The following is a 19,349-nucleotide window of genomic DNA, read 5'->3' as shown; positions in this document are numbered from 1 at the left end:
GAAATATTTAGAACAGTTAAAGGTAAGCTCAGAGTAGTAACACTAAAATGATTAAAGGCTCAGAGGAATTGCTAGATGAGTTATGTGGTTTTATTGAAGCAACAACCAAGGTAGGTAGCTTGAGAAGATATTTAAAAGGTGTACAATCTGAGGTACAAGAATTGTTATTTAGGAATAGTAAAATGGCGCAAAATTTGGAATGTTGAGATGACACTAAAAAAGAGAAACTGAAAATACCTAGATAGATGTTATACTACTGGAAAATCTACCAAAGGCATTAGTGGAAAATATATTAGGGGTGCATCTACACGTGCAAATGCTGCTGGATGGGCTTACTCCAGAGTAAATAATTTAGGAATTTGCACTGCCCCTACCCAAATTTACTCTAGAATAAACCCACCCTGGGCAGGTGTCTACACATGCTCCCTTTTGGGAGCAGATTTGCTGCTCCTGGAAGTAGTCTGCTCCTACACTTTCCAGAGCTGCACCAGCCCCCTGCAGCAGCCCAGAGGAGCTCTAGGCTCTCCCTGGGTGCTAGTCCAGGGGCTGGCAGGGAGCATAGGGCCAGGAGACAGCTGTCTCCTGGTGGGGGCTGGGAGATTGCTCTCTGCCCCTGGCAGCTTCCTGCTGATGGGGTAGGCTCTGGTGGCAGAGCCCAGGGGGATGGAGGGAGAAGGAAACATCCCTCTGCCTCAACAGCAGGGAGCTCCTGTCCCTGGTTCCCCAATTGGGAGCAAAAGACTTGGAAAGAGCTGCAGAGGAGGGGCCTAGCTCCTGTCCCAGTCCACTGATGGGGCAGCTAGCAGTGAGCTCCCAGTTTGGCAGGGCTTCACCCTGGCCAAACATGCTGTGGTCCTGGGTGCACATGTAGATGCTGTGCCTGGGATCAATAAACTCTAGCATGAACTGCACTGGAATTTATTGCGCCAAATTAATTTCACGTGTAGACACACTTACTGTGTAGCTTTATCTATACAATAACTAAGGTAGGCTCTTGCTTGAGGTGATGTTTAAAGTGTATAAAGAATAACTCCACAGTCCACATCCATGTAGCATGCCTATTGCAGTCTTATAGGAGACCATAAAACAGATTTGTTATAAAGTAACATTGTAGAAATTACTTATAGCAGCTACAGTGAAACTAGGCAGTCTTTCAGTCTATTCATTGATGCACACGCAGTCCTCTTTCATGGCAGGTAAAGCAATGATAATAAATAATGCAAAAAGGAAGCTAATCTATTTCTAGAGTGTTTACGTAAATAAAATGTACAAATCCATTCACACATAGGGCTTCTTGCTAGTGCAGGAGAAAATACCAACTGCAAGCAGAAGTACCTCTGATGATTTTATGGCTGCTTGCCTAAATTTGAAATGTGTACGTTTTTGGTTGCTGATTGTTTCAGGATTTCATACAGCAATTAGAATGAAACTATGATAATAAAGTTATTTTACAAGAAATAGGAAAGGAAGGATAAAAAGAGAGGGGCATCACTGAGAAGAAAAAATGTAACCATACAATACATATTTAATTTCTTTTTTTCCAGAACCCTCATTAACCCCTGGTCTATCTTCTCCCTTGTGATGCTGATATTGTACAGAAAGCTCTTTGCATAGAAAATGTTACTTATGCTATGTTACATGTTTCCTATATAGGAGAGGAATAAATCACACAAGAGGTGGAAAATTCAGGACATTACCCATGATAAAAATGGCAAAGTGTTGTGTGGGCCCAGACTGAAGTTTGGGATGGTAGACTTTATCCGCTAGAAATGCAGAACACCTCCTAGTTCCCTGGCAATTTTAGTCCCCACCAATATATTTTTCTTTCCAGAGCCTAGCCAGGAACATAGTCCTCCCTTCTTTACCTCCTCTTACAGTGCATCAACAAGAGAATAGGAAGAAATAAGGCTTATATGCTCCAAGGACTGCAAATGTTCATGCTATTTATATGGGCCACAAAAAGGAGAAGATCTCCCTGTTCTCTTTTCTCCCATCTCCTAAATGAAAATGTTTCATGAAAAATCTGAGACACTGAATTTGTAGTTCAGCTTCTTAAAGAGCTACTGCTTTCATTCTTTCTTAGGGAAGCAGCAAGGAATTAATTTTCAGAAACTATGACTCCTGAGGTGTTTACGACAGGACAGGGGCATTCATTAAAAGCTTTTATTTTTTTTTTACCTCCATTCTAGCTCATCAGGTCTCTAATTGTGGGCAGAGTGGCTCCAGTTGAAAATGTCACAATGGTCTCCCCTGATTCAGGCACCATCAAATATGTACTGTGATGTATGCTGTAATGGAGAACATAGTGAAATCAAATGCTTTTCTTTGAACCCTGTCATGGAGACTCAAGTTACCAAAGTACACACTAAAGGTACATGTACCTGTTACATTTAGGCCAAGCTAACAAAGGCTAGGCCCATCTAAATGGCCAAATGTGTAAGCATTCAGAGGGGTTAAATCAGGCAAAAAATGTTGGATCTGATACAAGTTTGCTCAGCTGAATAGGTGCACTTAGATCGAGATTAGATTAATGCAATCAAGGAAAGAGTTCACCTGATCTTGTGAATGCCTGCATGCATTTTCAGCATGGCCCCATGGCTGGGAAAGTCCAGCCACTCACCACAGATCGGGGGCTGTGTTAATCACATCCTAATCAGGCTATTATTAGTCCTCTGATTCCTCCCTGACCAGACACTCCTGCCCCACATGAACTCACCAGCTCCCCCGATTCCTTCTAGCCCCCACAAACCACCAGCTCTCCCAGTCCTGCCCACACTGAGTCATTTATTCCAGTTTCTTTACACAGCTCCCAGAAGTGGTGAAGACCTGAACATGCTGCTCCCAGGAACAGCGAACTGCTGCACATGCCTGCTCCCAGTCTAGGTGTAGTCATCTTAAAGTAAGCCACCAACATCTAGAACAGGTGCAGTGAATACTTGTCTGCACCCTTAGGGAGCATCCCCATGAGTGGGAATGTGCATTGACTGGGGACAAATAGCAGTGGCACATATTTGTCCCTGGGGAGTGCCCCTGCATGTGGTAAGTTACTCCAGGTGGGGTAGAGGAAGCTGAGGCCAGAACTTGGGCTGGCTCCAGCAGCCTTATCTGGGGTACCGAGTGGTTCCCAGGGCTCCATCAGTGGTAATCTGGGTATGCAGAGCCTAACCAGCAGCCCAAGTGTGGTTCTGGCCAGCCAGGCTCCGGTTTTAGGTGGCGCATGTTGACACCACGTGCACTGCCCCACTTTTTTTCTGATTAGCACCAGGGCTAATGTCTGCCTGTGTGGCATGTTCAGTTTGTGGCACCATAGACAGGTCTGCAGTGCCACAAACCACATGTGAACGCTCATGGGGATGTGCCCTAAAAAGCCATAAAAGCAACTCTTTCCCCTTCTGTGGCCCTTGAGTGTAGGGCCAAATTACAGACATTTGTTAATTTTAACATTGACTTCATTGCATTTATCTCTAATTCAGAAAAGCAAATAATTGTGGGCTCTGTGGAGAACAGATCATCTCTTTGTTTCTTTTTTACCTATTAAGCACTTTAACAGCCTTTGATTTCTGAGTATGATTCTATTCTACCCTGCTTCAGTTGCTGAAAACCAGTTAATGCAAATGGCTTCTCCTCCTTCCCACTGCCTTTTTGTGACTCAGCCTTCAGGGTCAGGTGATGAATTGTTACTTTAATCTGTGAATTAGTGAATATTCAGGAACTCCAGCAGGGTGGAATGGAATCACATTTAGGCATACAGACACCAAACAAGTCAAATGGAAGATGACCTACAGTTATTATTACTTCATTATATACCAACATTTTCAACATGAGATTGCTTGTAAAAATTAATTCTTTACCAGTCATTTATTATTGGAAGATTTATCCTGTATTTCCCTTTCCCATCAGAAAATTGTTTTACTGCTGCTTTTGAGTGGACTGTCAGTAAAAATGGTTCATGAATAAATGGGATTGTCTTTCACAATTTTGAGCAGAAAAGGGAAAACGTCACAGTTTTTGCTTGTATGTTATTAGAAACACCATGGCCTATCTGGATCCAGACCTTTGAGCAGTAGCATGAAGTACACCTTAAAATTATTTGAACTATAAAAAACTTTCAAGAAACATCTCTACATATGAAGAATAAATAGAAAAGTACAATTTGAAATGCTAATTTCATTTAAATGAATTTGAAAAGTGTATCTTTTCTTCTGGAAAATATGGCATTTACTCAAATCTAAGACAACCCTGAATTTAGGATGACCCCCCAAAATTATATTCTATGCATGGAAAATATATAAATAGATTCATAGATTCATAGATTGTAGAGTCGGAAGGGACCACAATGGATCATCGTGTCCGACCCCCTGCTCCTGGCAGGAAAGAGGACTGAGGTCAGATGACCCCAGCCAGGTGACTATCTAGCCTCCTCTTGAAGACCTTCAAGCTAGGTGATAGCACCGCCTCTCTTGGAAGCCCATTCCAGATCCTGGCCACCCTTACTGTGAAAAATTTATTTCTAATATCTAACCTAAATCCACTCTCAACTAGTTTACACCCCTTATTCCTAGTCACTCCCTGGGGCGCCTTAGTAAACAGCACTTCCCCTATTCCCTGTTGACCTCCCCTAATAAATTTATAGGCAGCCACAAGATCTCCCCTCAGCTGTCTCTTGCGAAGCCGTCTCTCAACCTCCCCCCGTAGGGTCTATCACGAAGGCCACTAATCATGTGAGTGGCCCTCCTCTGGACCCTCTCGAGATTCCCCGCATCCCTCTTGAAGTGTGGCGCCCAAAACTGGACACAGCACTCCAACTGTGGCCTGACCAGTGCCGCAGAGGGGGAGCATCACCTCCTTTGTTCTATTAATCATGCACCTGCTAATGCACGACAAGGTGCAGTTGGCCTTGTTGATGGCCTTGTTACACTGCCAGCTCATGTTCATTGTTGATGGCCTCGTTACACTGCCGGCTCTTGTTCAAATGTGTTGCAATTTTCCATGCATCGAATCTGCTTATTGGAGGTTCTTCTTTAATTCATCCGTCCCACTGCTGTAAGGGGGCAAGTAGGAGAAGGCAGGTCATGTGGGGAGATCAAGCAGCTTGCATACCCCCTGCACCACTTGCCTGCCCTTTGCAGGCCGTTGGGTCTCACAACCCCCTTCTGCCTCCCTCTCTCTCAGCCTCTGCTCTTCTACTTCCCCTCATCTCTGCTTCCCCCTTCCCTTCCAACCTCTTCTCCCTGTTTCCCCTCAGCCTCTGTGTAACCGGCGGGCCTCAAACATCTTACCTCAGGCTTCCTTGCTCTGAGGGTTTACTGGTATCCGGCTTGCCGTCACAGGTGGCCTTCAGGGAGGTCTTTCCATGCACTGCAGTCTGCCCTTTCCCGCCTGCCACAACTTCGATCTTTCAGTGGGTGGGGCTTCGTATAACGCAGTTACCTTCGTCAGGTACCTGCGTCATAGATGTCTTCTGCGAGGCTCCTCCTCCCCTGCACCTCGCCCTTACCCAGCCTGGTGGATCTTGGGTATTCCTGTGGGTGCTCGAGTACTCCCTCAGGCACGCAAATAACGAGCTCACCCCTCACTCTACCTCCCTGCCGACGCACACTCAGCCCCTTCTGACCCGGGGTAACACAAAAGAAAAACCTTTCAAATTCAACTAAGACTCAAAGTGCCTAATGAGAGGCATAACCCCGCCCCTATTAGGCTCCCTAGTGGAGCCTGTAGCCTCACTGCCCCGCTGCTTAACAACCAGGTCACTGCTTGTGGCTAGGTTCAATAGCCCTCTTTTTCTGTGGGAGATACCTGCCACTCATTGCCTGGTATCTCCCAGTGTAACCCTCTCTCCGGGTCTTCCCTGGCCTGTAGCTCTCTCTCTGGGTCTTTCCTGGCCTGCAGCCCTCTCTCTGGGTCTTCCCTGGACTGCAGCCTTCCCTCCGGGTCTTTCCCAGACTGCAGCCCTCTCTCCGGGTCTTCCTCGGTCTGCTGACCCCTCCACACCGCCGAGGCTCTTACCACTCTCTCCCCTGACTCACCCGCTGCTGTCGTGCTGTCCTCAGGTGTTGGTTCATCCCTGGGCTCCTTTAACTCTCTGTAACGAACACCAGCAGTCGGCTCCGGCGTTCTGCACCTCCAGCTGACTCCACCAGCCAGGCTCCCTCCCGGCAGCCATGTGTGCACCCTGCTCCTCTCCAACGCCGGCTCTTTTATCTCCGCTGGCCGGCAATTAGGGGTGACGTCACCCGCCAACTGCAGGTGACTTAAGGTGTCATCCAGGCCGTGCACGGGCTTCTCCGGCCGTCCCTGCTCTTCCTCACATCCTGCGGTGAGTAAGTTATTTTTTTTTCTTTTCCCTCCGTTCCACCCTCTGTCTCTGGCTCTGGCTCTGGGGCTCCCTCCATGAGCTCAGGAGTCTCCCCTGTCTTTCTCCACCTGTGACACTCTGCTCTCCTCCTCCCCACCCCAATGTCTGCCCTGCATTGGCAGACCCCATCCCCATCCCCATCCTAGCCTGGGGCAGGGCCTGAGCAGGGCTGCCAGAATGGAGCAACAGGAAGGGGGGATGAAGAAGGCCAGGCGGAGGATCAGAGGTTGCATGGGGGAGGGGAGGAGATAGGGAGAAAAGGCTTCAGGGGAAGATGGCATGGTGCAGAGGTGGTGGCGGATGAGGAAGGGGAAAAGCAGTGGCAGTGACTATCAACCCAACCCTAGATAGAGGCTGTAGCCTGAGCCACAACAGTCATCTGACCCCTTTCCCTCCCCCTGTCCCGCTGCTCTTGTATTCAGTTCTAAGATGAGGGGCTTTTTTCCTCCATGTGAAATGGGGAGAAAAACCTCATCTTAGAATTGAATAAATATGGTATACAGAGGGGTGGAAATGTTTAACAGTGTTGTGAAATTATCTAGTAAGAAACAAATCTATAAAATGAAAATAATATTTATCATTTAATCATACAGTTGGTGGGAACTTCAAAGTTTATCTAAACCAATCAATTATTGTCTCAGAAATACCAGCAAATATCCCCCTATGGACCGTCCATGCAGGTGGTGTATTATGTGTACTTAGAAGAACATGTAGTCACAATGAATGGTTTGTATAATTTTGTGAAAAAAGACATATATGTTTATTGTGCTATGTTTTCTCAGCTGGAATCAGAAGGAATTTTCTTGTGAAGACTGAGTCCACCACTGTAAGTGGAAGAGTACTAAGCACAGTTAGGATGTATCCCATATCTTATATCTGCATAGTTTTGCACTGGAGACATGTCATCATTAATTCTCTGTAAAAGTTAAAAAGTGTTTGTGAGATAGATAGATAGATAGATAGATAGATAGATAGATAGATAGATAGATAGATATGCATATCACTTTTTAATTAGGTTGTGGTAGTACTCAGACATGCTTGAGATTTCCAGGGGCAGTACACACTTTCTGCCATTATGTCAATAACATACAAAAAGCAGATGAAAGATGATGAGAGAGATAACATAAGTAAAATTTTCAGGGTGTCATTTCAGGTCTTGTTTCATTAGCTACAAGCTTGTTTATTGTTTTTTTTAAGATGAACACACTATCCCAAACAACTCTCTCAGTCTCCGCACAGCAGTCATCCTTAGTTCCAGTGTTAATGCAGCCGGTCAAAAACATTCCAGCCCTTTCTTGCAGATAAATCAGAAGTGAATGTAAATGCTCCTAGGATTACACAGTGGTGGAGTAGGGACTTGAGAACCACTATTTTGGATGCCCTACTTAGGTGTTTCAAATTTGCCTAAATCTATAGCTTTCTTGCTCAACAGATTATGATAGCCTAGCTCAAAACTGTTGAAATAAAATTGTGCTGATCTGGTAATTTCTGCTGCCTTTTAGGTATCTCTGTTTCTTCTGCATTCAGATGTTACATATTCCATAGCCTTCGAACAGGGACACTTCAGAAAAGCCTATGTACAAGATAACATAATCTCTGCATTCAGTGGCATTGGGATTATCAGAGGATTTGACCCATTTATTATTATTTGAAAATATAATATCACCAGAATTGGGACTGGGCATTTTACTTACCTGAGCATTAGAAGTGATTTCTTTTTGGTATAGTTAAAAAATTAGGCTAAGGTTCATTTTTAATGCCAGTCAAGGTTTTTTGAGAACATTGGGCATGGGAGAAGGTGGGGGAGGAGGGGCAAGGAACTAGTGTTTACAAATGGGAAAAGTCAAAATTGTAGTGAAGGAAAATTTATTTTTCTGTCTTCCTCAGGGTGTTGTATCCAATGGAGGGAAACAAAACAAAGCAAGACAAAGTACTTGACAGTGTCATCTTAATGACTTTCAGTTCCATAAGGTTTTTTTATTTTTTTGTGACTTGTATAATGCTTTAGAAAGTGTATTCAGTTGAAAGGCACTTTTACAAATATCCTTTTCTTATTAGGAACTGAGAATATATAAGTAATGTTTAGTTATTTTCCCATTAGTAAGGTGATTTGAAATGTTTATTGCAAAGCAATCATTACAAATTTAATTTAGTTTGATTAGTAAATGGATTACCAATAGGTCCTAGTTAGTTTTTAATTTATGCACTATTTGTAAACTTTCATGGAATCGTTTAGATAAATAATTTTCCATTTATGGTGTGTATGAATACAGTTTACTTTCCCAATTGACAGTGTATGGTTAGATACCTATATCACATTGTATTATCTCTACTTTGTATGAGAGAAACATTTTAAACCAGAGAAAAACAAATATTAAATAATGAATTTGATTATTGCAGTCTGAATTGTTTTGATGAATAATCATTTATGCAAACATTTATGAAACTTTTTGCTTCTTAGATACTTTCACTAATAGCTGCCTGCTGTCTGGAATGAATACTAAATGATATGGACCCACAAATCATAGCAAATTGCACCTTGGGCTTTTATTAACAGAACAACAACAAGAAAGCTCAAAAGGATGAAAAGGCCCTAATAAATCAATTTAATTAATTAACTAGCTCTATGCATTAATAAGAATGTGTCTAAAAGCAGACAGGCAGAGATACAGGGCCTAGTGTCTTGTTTTTGTCATTTAAATCACTATAAATATTTAATTTATACATATTGTTTATACTAAGATGTTTGGAAAGCTGTAAGTTTACTTCAGGAAACAAGGTGGTGCTATTTCTTTTTGAAACAGAAAATAAAGTGCTGATACTAGGCTTTCAGGAGGCAGTCACAAGAATACAATATCTCATGGAATGCAAAGCTACTAAGAAATTCCATAGCCATATATGTCTCTTCCAATTTTGTTTAATTGTTATGCAGATAAGATAAATGTATGCAATCCCAATAAGCAGTATTAAAGCAATATCAATAGTCAACCTTGTATGTAATGTTGCGTGTTAGTATTTTGCTGCAGGGTCTGTCTCTTAGATTGTTTAGGACAGGAAATATATTAACCTGCATTTTATTGAAGAACAAAATGTACTGGTATGCCTTAAAGTGGATTCTTTTTTTTTTTATTGCATAAGAGTTAAGAATATTGCAGCATTTCATACTCCTACAGTTTTATATTGTATCTATAGTCAAGTGCTTTTTTAGTTTAATAAATTAATATTAAAATAAAAAACAAATTACCGCTTCAAATTTGTGATCTGTAGATTCTAATGACCTACCTTTCCACACATTTGTACTCAAAGACACTGAAAAATACTGTGATATGGCATTTTTAGTACTAAAGCTATAACAAACACAAATCAGGGCATTCCAATGTGTACTTATACTAGCAATTCCAGTGATTTTCAGTTTCCTACCACTATTCCTTTCCCCCACTTAAATCCATTGTTGCACATGGTACCATGAATAAGGATTCCAGAGTTCTCTATTGACTTGCCATGGTCTCACTGGCTGACTTTTGATCTAAGCCTACCAGAGTTCAGCACCATCCAGTACTGCATGGTGCTGAATGCCCTCAATTATGTTGAGAGTTTGAGTATACATCTTATAAAATAAATTGCTGAAACCCCTGCAGGACAAGGCCTCCAGGAAGAAGCATATAGGAAATTCAGCAACATTATGGTTATATCTTTGTGGAGTCAGACCTTAACGTTCATAACAAGTTTAACGCTCATCCTCCTGATTGTTTCTTGTTATATAATCAGACAAAATGTGTTCTCAAACACCTCCACAATGTGTCCCAGGTTATCACATTCTGAGAATCCTCTCCAGCTATAATGTATCACACTCATTGTAGTCTGCTTCATGTGCACTGCTTTGTGTTGTGTGCTAAAATGTAGCTCAGGAAAGGTTTTACTGTTTAGCTCTCCAAAATTTGTTAAATCCTACAAGCTAGTTTTGAGCACTTTAGGTCTTTAAAGATATTAAACTGTTCAGAATAGACCTTTTGAAAAATACTGAAACACTGGATTCATTTATCTTTTGATCTGATTTGGTTTGACGAGTGCAGATTTGCATTTGACATATTCTTTTGAACCTTGTTTCATTATTATAATAATTAATGTGAAATCCTACATCGTGCTGTAGGTCAGCAATGAAACCCAGAGCTACAAAGGGGCTTAGGGGGCTGGCTCTTGGAATGGAATTTGCAAACCTGAGTAATCACCTAAAATCTTATTTCAGTGATTTCTTTACAGCAGGAGAATTAGGTGCTTAAGATTGGGATTCACAACAGCCAGCAGGCTGAATGGGGAAATGTCAAGCAATAAAGGGGTGGAGAGGCATTAGATCTTAGATAACAATCCCTGTTTCTTAGCAGACCTTTATAGCCTGGACCAATTGTTGTGCTAATGGTGCTTCTGGTTCTGGAACTAGGTTACATAGATTTAGCTTGAGGTACATTTTTAGGATGCTGCTTTGTGCTATATGAACATATTCTTGGGCATATAAGTGCAGAGGCATTGTTTTTCAGATTTTCGCCAATCTCACGTAGGTGCTTATGAATGTCTTTGAAAGTCAGCAGCTGCATGTCCTGAACATGCTCTTTCCACCCACTCCCTCTTGCACCCTCCCAAACCAAAGATACATGAGGGAAGACTCTTTTGGACATCCCTCTGCAGCCTCTTTTGAAACTTAGGTCTCCATATGCTGAAAGCGACCACTGGAGGTGACTTGAGAATGACCTCTAGAGTACTTAGTGACAGTGGGATGGGCTGGATCATGCTCAGGAACATCCTGGCTAGGTTTTGCTGCTGCCATGATGTAAATCTGTGGTCTCCAACCTTTTAAAGTAGGAGATCACCTTTGGCATTTAAAAGCCAAGATCTACTGTGCGCTGCTCCCACCCTTTCCCCCAACCAGCAGATAGGGCAAAGGGAGAAAAAGTTACTTGGGGGAGAGCCTTCCCAGCAGGTAAGTCCCACCTGGCCAGGGCCTCACTCAACTTACCCCTGCTCCTGCCTCTGCAGCACTGTCCCTCACCATGGGGACCTTGATCTAGCCCCCACCCCTTCACTCTCCCCAGACTGATTGGCTGGGCTGGGGTGCATGCACTCAGGCACTCAGTCCCCAATTCCAGCCTTGGATCAACTCCAAGAGACTCTGAGATCTATCACAAGAGGCTCTGAGATCTACCTGTGGATCGAGATCCACTGGTTGGTGACCACTGATGAAAATGCTACTTAAGGAATTAACTAGTTCTATCTACACTGCTGTGACATGTCCTGGTTGGGATGCTTCCACATACTCCCTGCCTCCAGGTTTCAAATCCAGAAATGCAACAGTGAAGATACTTCTGTTTAGGTAGACATTTATTTTTGTGGAGGGAGGGGGGAGCAGGCTTAAGATGATGGAAATGTGGAGGGCTTTATGGATTACAGGTGATAGCCTTCTTCTCAAGGGGAGCCAGGGCTCTAAGACCCCCAAGAACTAGGAACCTCTGCTTCAAAGTAGCTATATGGATGACACTGAAATGGCCTTTTTGTCATATGTTTGGATGTGGAGCATGAGAACAAGAGCAGGTCTTTGTGGCATCACTATTACTGTGGTATAAACGAGCCATGTATTAAAATTGAAGGTTGGTGCTTTTATGTAGGGAAGAAATGGAATTTCAGATATACCGCCTCAAATTAGCATATACTATTGGATTGCTTGAAGGTCCCCTGCTGATCTGTCAGTCTCACTCACTGGTCCCTATCTCTCCCCATTCGATGTATAGGGGATGTAGGTGCCTCACTTCATTTTGAAAACGCTGATCCTGATGACAGTTACCTGCTGGTGTAGCCACATGTAGCCACACCTAAATCCTTTTGTAGATCTGAGCTGCAATCACTGTAGTTGAATCTGGTGGCTAGGTTCTGAGCTGTGTCCACATAAGATGCTTTACAGTGCAGTAGACTAATCTACTGTGCAGTAAAGTGTCACAGTCTACAGGTGCAGGTACTTACTGCACAGTAAATTACTGCAAAGTAAATTTACTATTCAGTAAAGCCAAATAGCATCAATTGCACATGTAGACATGCCCAGGAAGCATTATGCACTTCAGATGAGGATCAACAAAGGCCAGCATACTAAGAACAGCCAGACCTAGACAACAGGGAACATGGAAGACAGAACATTTTTTTAAACTCCATCTGTCTATGGGATTTAGGTGTTTTACCCTGGTTTAAAGGGAGGTACCTCTGACTGAGATTCATAGCTCCAACCTATTCCTCTGATGTACTCCTGCTGCATCCCCTTCCCCAAATCACATACAATAACTTAATAGTTAGACACTCACTGAGTCTATAAAAGACCAAAGAGACCAAGACAAAATCCTTTTGATTTAGGGATTTTGAATCTTCATTTCCTAATCCTCATGTGACTACTATGTAAATGCAATCCTGTTCCACCTAAAAAAATGTGAATCTAATAACCAGGTAGGGTCCTCCTCTCTGCTTTTTTGTAACTTAGATTCAAGGCTAAGATGACAGCATGTTACAGAAGAAGAGGAGTTAATGATTTTCAGAATGCAACATGATGGAATGGGATTGCCTGGTTTAGGTGCCTACCAGATGGAATAGGATCTGGCCTATCATTTGTGGATCTTGACAGGGTTTAAGCACTGCAATGCCCAGAATATTTTGAAATGAGGCAGTTGTGTACCTACTCAGAAGCAGACTTGTATGTGACTTAAGGATTGGAATTTGGGATTTAGGTGTTTATATTCTTTGGGCATTCAACATTATGTCCTTTATTAACCAAGCAAGTTCCCTACCTTTTAGAGAAGCTTTCTTCAGCTGCAGCAGGTTAAAATCTCATTGTAGGCTTACACTTATAAATGAGTTACCATTATAGAAAATAATAAGGTTGAGTTTCCCAAATGTAATAAAAGTATCAGAAATGTTACTCAAAGCAATAGAAACACCTTCCTAATATCACTTACAAAGAAGCAAACAGAGTTTAAAAGCAGTTTCTAAAAGCATTAACTTTTGGATGAGAAGTACCATGGACTTTTCTGATGAAATGGTAAACACATGCAAAAAATTAGAAACAGGTGACAAATAAAACTGATCTTGAAGATGTTTTTGAATAAAAAACTATTAAATGGTAGCATTACTATAATTGCCTAGAACACATGTAAACTGATTTTTAGGATGGATATTTGTAATGTATCTCTTATGATCTATTTGTTTTTATTCTTATAGATTATTATGAAATATATGTAAACTCAGGTTTTTAATTAATCCTATGCAAACTAACCTCTGTGTTAAAGAATTTTCCCTTTGCCTTCCCTCCTTCCCTTTGTTTATTTATTCATTTATTGCAAAATCACTTTAAAACAACTGAAAGGCTCAAAGTCTGGGTAAATAAAGAGTACTATTACTTCAACATTAATTAGCTTATACAAATGTATACAGCATTGCCAGAACTCTTGGCTATCCTTTCTGAGAATTCATGGAGGTCAGGTGAGGTCCCAGATGACTGGAAAAGGACAAATATAGTGTTCCTCTTTAAGTAGAAGGAGGAAGATCAGGAGAGTTAACAACCAGTCAGCCTTACCCCTGTACCTGGAAACATCGTGGAGCACGTCCTCAAGGAATCTATTGGAAAGCTCCATAGAGGAGAACAAGGTGATCATGAAAAGTCAGCCTGAACGAGTCATTCTTGACCAATCTGATTTCCTTCTGTGATAATGTAACACGCTTTGTGGATGCAGGAAGAGCAGCGGATGTGGTATACCTTGACTTTATCAAGGTTTTTGACACTGTCTCCCACAACATTCTTATTAACAAACTAAGGAAATACAGACTAGATGAAAATACAGTAAAATCTTTGTTATCTGGCATTTAAGTAACTGGAAATTCTATTAATTGGAATTTCTGGCCAGCCGGATGCTTGTGGGGGGGGAGGGGGGCAGCTAGCACATGGTGGCCACTGCAACCAACCACCACTCTGTGCTGCGCACCCCCCCCCCCGCAGCTCTGTGTGCAGTCGTCACCCCACCCTCCCCCCCACTCCACATTATCTGAAAACCCCTGCTGGGTTATTTCAGATAACCGGAATTATTACATAACTGATAGTTCCCCTACCCCATGGATGCCAGATAACAGATTTTACTATAGTGTAACATGGATACATAACTGATTAGATAATTTTACTCAACAAGTAGTCCTCAGTGGCTAGTTGGGAGGAGATATCGATTGAGCTTCTCCAGGGGTCTTTGTTCAACATCCACATTAATGATTGGGATGATGGGATTGAGTGCACACTTGGCAAATTTCTTGATGACACCAAGTGGGCAGGACTAGGATCCAGAATAATTTGGAGAGACCGGAAAAAATGGTCTGATGATATTCAACAAGGACATGTGGAAAGTCCTGAACTGGGGACAAAAAAACAGCATGCAGAAATACAGACTGGGGAAGGACTGGTTAGATTGCAGCACTGCAAAGAAGGATCTGGAGGTTACGGTATGTAAGGCTCTGCAGCCTGGGGAACCAGGTTAGCTGTATAAAGCTTAGTCAGGGTCCTGCCCTGCAGCCCTTGTAACTGGGACAGCCACATGTAACACCTAATCAAGGCCAGCTGAACCTCAGGGAACTCTGACTGGTTCTGTGGCTGCTTTTAAGGAACTCCTCCAGTACTTTGAGCTTTACATAATCTACTGATCTCCAATCTGTGAGCAATTCCTGTCCTGGTAATACCTGTGATTTTCCTGGTTCCTGACCTTGCTTTTGGCTTGTTCCTGGACTTACAGCCCTGTATTTCCTTGCTGATCTGTTTCCTGGCTCTTGACCTCTGTTTAGCTCTGTTCTTGGATATCACCTGGGCTTGTCCCTTGGATTTGGTATCTAGGCCTCTGATTCCTGGATCCTGACCCTGATTTAGTATTTGGTTCCTGACTCTTGGTTTCTGACCTCTACCCCTTCAATTCCTGGTCCCACTCCTGGGTCTACTCACTAGGCTGGATGTCTCAGTGAATGGAGACACAATGAACCATAAGCTGAATATAGGCCATCAGTGTATGCTTGTTGCAAAAAAAGCCAACAGCATCCTGGGTTGTATTAACAGGAGTGTCACTTGCAAATCAAGAGAAGTGACTCTTCCCCGCTATTTAGCACCAGTGAGGCCTCACCTGAAGTATTGTGTCCAGTTTTGTGCTCCACACTTAAAGAAAGACATGGACAGTTTGGAAATAGTCCAGTGCAACAAAAATGATCAGGGGCCTGGGATACAAACTTATGAGGGAAGTCTGTATTGGAGAAGAGAAAATAAAGAGCAGAATCAATAACCCTCTTCAAATACCTGAAGGGTGATTACAGAGAGGATGGAGATGGGCTTTTCTTTGTGGCTACAGGAGACAGGACTAGGAGCAATGGCATCAGGCAAAATTTAAAATGGAGATTAGGAGTAACTCTATGACTATGAGAGTTGTCAAGCATTGGAACAGACTGTCTACAGAAAGTGTGGAATCTCCATCTCTAAGTTTTCAAGAGCAGGTTGGACAGACACTTGGCTGGGATGATTTAATCAGGGATGATCTTGCCTTGAGCATGGGCCTGGATTAGATGACCTCATGAGGTCTCTTCCAGCCCTACTTCCCTACTTTCTGCATCTATGGTAAATTATTTGATTTGTGGCTATGTAAATAATTAATATATATACACGAAAGCTTTTGTTGGGCTTCCATATGCAAATCAATAGAGTCTAATAATTCAGCAGAATGATGAGGGAAACATCTTTATCTTAGTTTTGGAAAATACACAAACAGTCAAAAATAGTAGGAGATATGTCAGCCTACACGTTTTAACTAAACTAAATTCTGAGCAAAGCTAATAGTTTGCAAGCTAACCATTATCTTGTTAAACTAATTTGGATATTGACTTTACTTAGGAAAAATCAATTGGAGTGGTAGCCTGATTAGCCAATCATTTGTAAAAAGTTTTATCATATAAACCAAAACTGTATCTAGACTGTTTCTGAGATTATAGGAATTTTTGGACAAGAGCTATCTTTGCCACAGGCATTGTCCTTTTTTGATGTAGCTTCTTATAGACTAATCTTTTGATTTACCTCTTACTCAATAATTTAAGTTCTTCAACTACATCCAGGGCTGACAAAGATGTTAATGTGATGTGATATAATATTTTCTTTTTTTGTGAAATTATCTCTTTTCCTAATCTTTTTTGTTAGGTGCCTACATTCCTCTCTTTCTGTGTAGGTTATGGAAATATCTGGTTAAAGAACAGTAACATGTCTAAGGCTCTTTCTTATATGGCTTAATAAAAATGACTTATCTAATAAAAGGTCAATACATGAGGATTGAGGTTTCTATTCAAAAGTTAATAAACCTAGATCTCTTTGTCTATATGACAGATTTAAAATCAGGTTCATTATGCCAGCACTAGTTAAATTGACACTCAGTGGAGGGTTTAGAAATTTAGTGAAAAGAAGGAAGTACACTGTAATGAGAGATAAATGCAGTGATACTATAAATTCTCAGATATAAAAATGTAGTGAATGAAGCAATAAGTAGAACTAGAAATGTGGAAAAGAACAATCTTACGAACATGGATGAAGTTGTCTCTAGATGACAATGAGGCCTAGATAAAAACATAAATTTGACAGTGCCTGAGCCCTAGGGGAAGGATTGAAGTAATGGAAGAGGTTTTGTCTTTATCAGGACACAAACACAGCTGAAATCTCCACTTGGTATTGTGTACATTCTAAAGTGGAGAGAGAAAGTGGGAATGATACACTTGAAAAAAACAGAAATCAGTATTTGGGCTGCCTGTACTCGGTTTAGGTGAATATAGACATACTTCAAATAAATATCATAGCATTAATTTTTTTGAACTTACAAGTTACTTGTGATATACTCCTGCCACTGACACAAACTGAATTAACACTTGATAGGCACAGGGGAAATGAATCTGCTGGACAACGCACTAGAATGCATAATGCATCACATTTCTCAATTATGCTTATCACCTAGTGGAAGATCAGCAGGAACCATATCACTGAAGTTATATGATTGAGCATGCAGGTCAGGGTTTCTCCTTTAGTTGATTTTTTTGTCACCTGTATTGTTACATCATGCACTACACAGACTTCCCGTTGTATCCTCAAAGTACAGATTTTCTCCCCGTTACTGTGTGTGACTAACCCTGATATCTCAGGGCCTGATACAAATATCATTAAAAAGTCATTGAGACTCCTTCCATTGATTTCAACTAATCAGAACAAAAATTTACAACTTAGGTTAGTTTTGAGGTTGTTGTTATAACTACTCTCACACTATGAGGATTTATAATAATTTTCATCCATAGACCTAAGAATGAAGCTAGGTTTTAGAGACAGAAATCACAAAAAAAAGTTTATTCTATTTTATTGCAATCTAGCTGGTCCATCTTAGTAACAAGGGTCAGAACTTCATTAATAGCTCAATTTATAAGAATTACCTTGAAATCAATAGAAGGATGCCTATTATTATAGTGAGCAAGATTTGTCCTTTCCTGGCACACAAAATTAGATGAACTTAGTAGATTTGGGGGCTCTCAGTGAAATGTTTGTGGGTGCAAAGAGGAAATTTGACATTTAACTGCATTTAACTATATGGCTGCAAAGTCATATTCCATTTCTGAAAATCTGGCTAGGACACCTAACTAGGATTGAGGATCTTGTTGTCTCTCCCTAAAACAGCTTTTTCATATTACATTAAAGAGGTTCTCTCTCTTTGTCTCTGTAAATAATCATAACAATCTCCACCTTCCAGGTAAATTACAATCATGCTTCCTCTGGCTTGCTCTTTTCCTGGACCCCTGAATTTTGCATTCCTTTTTACAGTGGCGTAGCTTCAACAGAAAAGGTGGTTGGTCTTCACCTTTCTTCCCTCAAAAGGCTATAGGATATTGATCAAGGCACTCTCTTGGTTTGAACCATTTCATTGCTGAAGAGGGAATTCAAGTTTGCATCTCCCATTTCCAGGGCAAGTACACTAACCGCCAGGCTCTTACAGAACATATGGGCAGCATAAATAGCTACTCCAAAGAATGTGTTTTAAATGAATAAAGATACTGTATTTTGCAGAGTGTCTGATCATATCCATATATATCAGGCATGTTCTGAGCACACCTCTGGCCCTGAGGGATTTAAATGCTTCTCCTCCTACCTTCTCTTTCCAAAGGAGCTTAGACAGAACCTAGGTCTGCTGATCTGGTCAGCCTGGGACAGTTCTGCTTGGGTCCCACCACTGCATTTCTGGCCCAGAGGGAGACATGCTGGTCAGACCTGGAGTGTAGAGCTGTCAGTTGGAAGAGCAGTGGCTGCCATGGCACCAGGACCTCCAGGAACTGGGACAATTCTCCCCCCACACAGAAGCAGAACTGCAGGTGTCTAGGGATGCAGGGAGGAATCTAGTGAATTTTAGGTTCCAAATAGGAGTTAGGATAGAAATTTTGGAATTGAATACCTAGAGCTAAATCCTATTTCACTTTATGCAACCAAATACCATGTGAACAGACATATAACTGGAGTGTTTAGCACTTACACACAGTTTTAGATTCTGCTTCACCCTGTGGTAAAAAACAATTGTCCTTCTCCTACACTGATTGAAAATAAAATGGTAGCAGAGGAAGACCCTCCTACCTTTTGGCTATATAACCTGGTCAGCAGGGTAGTTGTACATGGTGTGGGGGCAGTGGGGAGGGGCAAAGTTCCAAGACCCCTTCACCCAAGGGAAGCTTGATTATGTGTTTTCTGCTTTCTAGTAATGTGCTCAAGGTCCAGACTACAACTCAGAGTTTCCACCCTTCAAAACAGCATCCATTTTACTAAGCCGCTGTTGTTTATAAGATTCCTGCTAGTCCCACATCTCTCTCTCTCTCTCTCTCTTAGACCCAGGAGATATCCCGCCAAAGATTCATATCTTTGTCAAAGATTCAACCCACA

The sequence above is a fragment of the Alligator mississippiensis genome, chromosome 1 (genome assembly GCF_030867095.1).
Source record: "Alligator mississippiensis isolate rAllMis1 chromosome 1, rAllMis1, whole genome shotgun sequence".
NCBI lineage: Eukaryota > Metazoa > Chordata > Crocodylia > Alligatoridae > Alligator > Alligator mississippiensis.
This window is presented reverse-complemented; position numbering follows the sequence as displayed.